This window comes from Capsicum annuum, chromosome 9, assembly GCF_002878395.1.
Source record: "Capsicum annuum cultivar UCD-10X-F1 chromosome 9, UCD10Xv1.1, whole genome shotgun sequence".
In the NCBI taxonomy this organism is placed as follows: Eukaryota; Viridiplantae; Streptophyta; class Magnoliopsida; order Solanales; family Solanaceae; genus Capsicum; species Capsicum annuum.
Genome location: NC_061119.1, coordinates 140,481,019 through 140,487,354, shown reverse-complemented (window position 1 = coordinate 140,487,354; position 6,336 = coordinate 140,481,019). Strand labels below are relative to the sequence as shown.

The following is a 6,336-nucleotide window of genomic DNA, read 5'->3' as shown; positions in this document are numbered from 1 at the left end:
TTGTTGTTGTTGTTGTTGTGTTATACTCCTGTTCCAAAATAAGTGGTATTTTTAGCTTAGGCACACCCCTTAAGAAACTATTCATTCCTAGAAAGTAAAACGTAATTTTACTAACCCACCATAGATAAACAACAACATACCCGGTGTATTCCCACATAGTGGGGGGTTTGGGAGGGTAGAGAGTATGCAAACCATGCTACTATCTCAGGTGAAGTAGAAAGACTGTTTTCGATAGATAAAATACCTTGAAAAAGATGTAACTCTTTAGTAGTTTCTTGGTTATTTGAAACTCTTTTCTTTTTAAAAGTTGGGTATAATTGGAAGAACATCATTAATGTCTTCTTGATTATCTATAACACCACTTATTTTGAAACAAAATAAGTGTTTTTTCTTTGGTCCACTATGATATTTTGGGTCCTAGTAGTGTCAGTTTATGGATCTCCTTGTGAGAAATATTGGAGAAAAATAATTTTAAAAAAATATTGGAGAAAAATATTATTGAATTGTATATCTACATAATTTATGAGTCCCTATTTATAGACACTAAATTACAGTTCTTTTCCGTGTAGGTTTCTGTATACTATTCCTATTCCTACTAGGATTCTATATACTATTCCTATTTCTATTCTAACACTTCACCTCAAGCTGGTGCATACAAGTCATATGTACCTAGTTTGTTACAAATGTAATTAATACAAGGACTTTTGAGAGAATCGGTGAATATATTTGCAAGTTGATCACTTGACTTCACAAATTTTGTAACAATATCTTCTAAGAGTATCTTTTCTCTGAAAAAGTGACAATCAATTTCAATGTGCTTAGTTCTTATGAAACACTGGATTTGATGCAATATGAGGGGCACACGTCAAATGATTAACCGCTGCAAAGATTAAAAGGACACCCAGGGACATAAAAGAACAGAGTCTAGATTGACAGAAGATAGGGATTTGGCTTGTCCAACTTCTTTTGATTTTGTTTGGATCCCATTGGCTAAAGTAATAGCAGAAAGAGATTGTGAATAAGCAATATCAGACATTAGTGATGTGTTATTAGTAATATGATTAGAAGCACCCGAGTCCATGACTCATGATCTAAGAGTTCTAGACTGTGAAACACAAACAAAAGAATTACCAGCAACAAAAGCATCAGGCTGAGCAACCGAGGCTACTTGTGGGGACATCTGCTTACTTGCTGCTTACTTGCTTGAAGGAACTGATGCCGGAACAAACTTCGGAATTGAAAACTAAACTAAGAAACGAAGAATGAAACATAAAGATAGATAGGGAAGCAATAAGATAGACATAATGAAAGGAATTGATTACAAAAAAAGGGTATGTTAAACCCTTAATCCTCTATTCAATAAATCAAACAAAGCACCTAAATCATACGTTGACCACAAAGGAATCGAATTCCCAAGCAACCAAAGTTTCTAAACGATAATCCAACGCAAGTTAATCCAAGCTCTCACATACACTCACAAGAGAGTAAGTTCATTAGCATCAAAGTTACCCTCAAAATACACACTCACAAGAGTATTCATTCGCATCAAAGTTACCCTCAAAATGAAAGAAAACTCCTATTTATTGTCCAGGATTAATTATTACAACTTATGGGCCCAAAAATGACCCATTGTAACAAGAAACGCAAATCAGCCCGCCTGGAGCAGATGGGGCGCATCTCAGGAGCAGATGCTTCTGTTTTGACCTGCTTAAGTAGATTAGGAGTAGGTTGGGCGCACCTCAGGCGTAGATGGGGCACAGGCCCCCCACCAAGGGGCTTTTTAGCCCAGTCTCTCACCCCTTTGACCTCTCCATGGTCACTCAACCCTCTTTGAAGGTAATCATCATCCATTTGGCACCTTTTGTGATACAAGATCAAATATACAAGAAGAAATCAAGAGAACAACAAGAACAACAACAATAGAGAATCAAAGGCCCCATAAAATGAAAGGGAAATGACCTTTCTAGCCTTGGTCATGGGCGGCTTTGGAGTGTAATAAACTTACACTTCAAAGTCCCTCTTCACACTTCAAAACATGGAATCCCTTAGATAGATTAATTACACACTCGCACACGGCCATTTGCATGAACATGGCTTGGAGTTTTTGGAACTTCCAAGCTTGGCTACGTGTGAATGGTCTTGAGCTAGTTGCACTTGTATCATCCTCTCCATCTTGAAGGGAATTTGTCCTCAAATTCGTTGGATGTTCATCCTCAATCGTGGCAATAGGAGAGAGGTCACTTATGTTGAAGGTGTTGTGCACTTGGTATTTCGGAGGGAGTTCAATTTTGTAGGCATTATCATTGATTCTTTCAAGTACTTGAAAGGGACCATCACCCCTCGACATCAACTTGGTTTTCCTTTGTGAAGGAAACCGGTCTTTTCTAAGGTGCTCCCAAACCCAATCTCCCGGTTCAAGAACAAGCTTTCTTCTCCCCTTGTTTGCTCTTTTAGCAATCTCTTGGTTTTTCTTCTCAAGCCGTTGCCTCACTTTCTCATGCAATTTCTTCATGGCTTCGGCCTTCTTGCTTCCATCTAAGCTGATCATAAGATCACTTGGCAAAGGAGTTAAATCCAAAGGGGTGAGGGGGTTGATGCCATTGCCTTTAACCATTGATCGTAACATAGAACCCAAAGTCCTATTTACAACCTCGGTTTGGCCAACGGTTTGTGGGTGGCAAGATGTTGAGAATAGCAATCTTGTGCCAAGCCTACCCTACATTGACTTCCAAAATTGACTAAGGAACTTAGAGTCCTTATCACTTACAATGGTCCTCGGAACACCATGCAATTTGACAACATTTTCAACAAACAAAGAAGCCATACTTGATGCATCTTCACTTTTTGAACAAGGAATGAAATGTGCCATTTTAGAAAACCGATCAACCACAACAAAAATGCTATCCCTAGCTCGTCTGGTCCTCGGCAATCCTAACACAAAATCCATAGATATATCAAGCCAAGGACGTAAAGGAGTGGGCAGCGGGGTATACAACCCGTGACGTAGGAGCCGAGACTTGGCTCCCTTGCAATCTACACATTGACCGCAAATCCTAGCCACATCCTTGTGCATTCTAGGCCAATAGAATTGCTCCTCCAATATCCCAAGGGTCTTGCCAATCCCAAAGTGACCCATTAGACCACCATCGTGTGCTTCCTTTACAAATAACTCTCTCTAAGAGCTAGAGGGTACGCACAATCGTCTACCTTTAAACAAGTAACCATCAAACTTGGCATAGGGATTTGAACCCCTATTCAAAAGCCACTTGTCCCTACCCACTTCTTTGCATTCCCTAAAGATAGGAGCAATGTGAGTGTCCTCGGGATACAATGCCTTTAGGCTCTCAAAACCCATTAACTTTGAAGACAAAGTGTCACAAGTACATGTTTTCTAGACAAGGCGTCGACAACCACATTGTCTACATGTTTTCTAGACAAGGCATCGACAGCCACATTGTCCTTACCCTTCTTGTATTGAATAACATAAGGGAAGGTTTCTAGAAACTCAATCTATTTGGCATGTCGTTTGTTAAGCTTGTCTTGTGCCCGAAGGTGTTTCGAGGATTCATGGTCTGTTCGGATCACAAATTCCTTGGGCCACAAGTAGTGTTGCCTATTACCCAATGCTCTAATCAAGGCATACAACTCTAAATCATACGTGGAGTAGTTTAGAGTAGCATTTTTGAGATTTTCACTAAAATAAGCAATGGGTTTTAAATCTTGCATCAAAACAACCCTTATGCCTACTTTACTAGCATCGCATTCAACTTCGAACGTCTTATCAAAGTTTGGCAATTGTAACAAAGGCGCAGAAATGAGCATAGCTTTCAAAGCTTCAAAAGCCTTAGCTTGCTTTTCACCCTACTTGAAAGGTTGGTTTTTCCGAATGACCTCGGTCAAGGGGTCGGCTATGGTGCTAAATCCTTTGACAAACCTTCTATAAAAACTAGCCAACCCGTGGAAGTTTCTTACTTCACCAACGGTTTGTGGGATTGGCCAATTTTTGATAGCGTCTATCTTGGATTCATCCACTTCGACCCCTCTTGAACTAACAACAAAACCCAAGAAAACGACTTCATTAACACCAAAGGAACACTTCTCTAGATTAGCATATAACTTCTCCTTGCGGAGGACATCAAACACATTGTAAATGCTTTACATGCTCATCTAAGGATTGCTATAAACCAAAACATCATCAAAGTAGACAACAACAAACTTTCGAATAAATGGCTTCATCACATTATTCATTAGCCCCATGAAAGTACTTGGAGCATTTGTTAGGCTGAATGGCATAACCATCCATTCATAGAGACCAAATTTGGTCTTGAAGACGGTTTTCCACTCATCACCGGGTTGCAGTCTTATTTGGTGATAGCCGCTCCTTAAGTCAATCTTGGAAAATAGCCACGACCCATTTAATCCATCAAGCTTATCATCTAACCTAGGGATAGGGTGATGATATTTTACCGTAATCTTGTTAATGGCTCTGCAGTCCACACATACGCCAAGTTTTGTCCTTCTTAGGCACTAGTAGCACCGGAACTGCGCATGGACTTATGCTCTTTTTGATGTACCCTTTGTTGAGAAGTTCCTCAACTTGTCGTTGTAGTTCTTTGGTGTCCGTAGGGTTGCTTCTATAAGTTGGTTTGTTTGGCAATTGTGAACCCGACACAGAGTCAATTTGATGCTTAATTCCCCGAAGTGGGGGCAACCCTTGCAGAAATTCTTTGGAAAAACATCTTCATAATCCTGCAACACACGAGAAATCAAAGGAGAAATAGAAGAATTAGTGGGGTTAGTGTTAAAACAATGAGCCAATAGAAGCATAGGTGTGTCGTTATCATGATCCAAGAAGAGTTCCTTCTTTCTAACCAATATCACCATGTTTTCTCTCTCTTTTGATGTTGAGGTAGCCTTGGGTTCCTTTACTGCCCCACCTTCGGGTCCCTTTCCTTTTTCTCACTCTCGGCTTTCTTGCCTTTTTCTTTCAATTCCCTCATCTTTTGATGCAAGTCATTTACTTGCGAAGGTAAGAGAGGATGAAGTGTGACCTGTCAGCCATCCTTCTCAAGTGTATGTCGGTTGGACCTTCCATCATGTTTGGTAGACCTATCATATTGCCAAGGTCTACGGCCTAACAACAAGTGACAAGATTGCATTGGTATCACGTCACAAAGCACTTTGTCATGGTAGTTTCCCACCTTAAATCGTATCACACATTGCCTTGTGACCTTCAATTCACCACATTCATTCAACCATTGCAACTTGTAAGGGCTAGTATGAGGTGTAGTCGGCAATTTCAAAAAGTTCACCATGGCAACACTAACAACATTTGCACAACTACCACTATCTATCACCAATGTACACACACTACCCTTTACAAGGCACTTAGTATGGAATAGATTTTCCCTTTGGCTAGGATCATCTATTGCCTTACTAATCATGACACGCCTCACTACAAAGTTCGGAACCACACTCTCCTTCTTGCGAATAAACATCTTCCCCATCATCATCATCATGTTTCTCACCCTCGGTTTCCTCTCCATCTTGAGGCTCGGCCTCATTCTCCTCTCTTTCAACACCCACCTCCTCACCAAGGTAATACAACCTTTCTTCCCTTAGGATCACATTGCGTCGGTTTGGACATTCATTGGCTTTATGTCCCTAACCTTGGCACTTGAAACGTTGGAACCCTTTAGGATTAGGATACTTGTGAGCTTCTTGCTTTGGAGGGAATTTGTGGACTGTTTTGGGCTCAGGCAGCCTTGTAGTAACGGGTTGGTCCTTGTTTTTGGGCCAACTCGAGGAGGATTGAGCCATCATCTCCTTCTTTCTAGGCCAACCCGAGGTTGATTGTCCCCTTGCCTTGAACGAAGACCTCTCTTTAAGTTCCCTTTCAATCTCAAAAGCCGCTTGGAAAATACCATCAATGGTATCAAACTTGTAAAGTGTCAAATGAGTGGAGATCTTTTTGTTCAACCCACACTTGAACCGAATGATGTCATGACCAATTTGTTCCCCCCGATGATCAAGCTTCAACTTGAGTTGTTGAAACTCATCATAATATGCCATCACACTTTTGTTCCCTTGTCGCAAGTTGTACAACCTAGCAAACAACTCATGTCTATAACTCTCAGGAAGGTACCGTTGTCTCATGAGATACCTCAACCTATACCAAGGTGGTGGCTGCCCATCTATCAACTCATTACCAAACCGCTTGACGTATTCCCACCCAAGTGTTAGCATAACTCTCCAAGTGAGCTATTGCATAACAACTTTTTTTTTCTTTCGAGATGTCATTGACTTGAAAAACCTTGTCACAAGCCGATTCCCAAG

The 6,336-nt window shown here is 40.7% G+C and overlaps 1 long non-coding RNA gene across 1 annotated transcript in view; it reads right to left on the bottom strand.

Moving 5' to 3' along the window:
- Positions 1-6,336, bottom strand: part of LOC124887385 — an 18,835-nt gene that overhangs the window by 6,438 nt on the left and 6,061 nt on the right. The window contains exon 3 of the long non-coding RNA XR_007045015.1: positions 193-196. This is a non-coding gene — a long non-coding RNA (uncharacterized LOC124887385). The remainder of the gene's footprint in view (positions 1-192; positions 197-6,336) is intronic.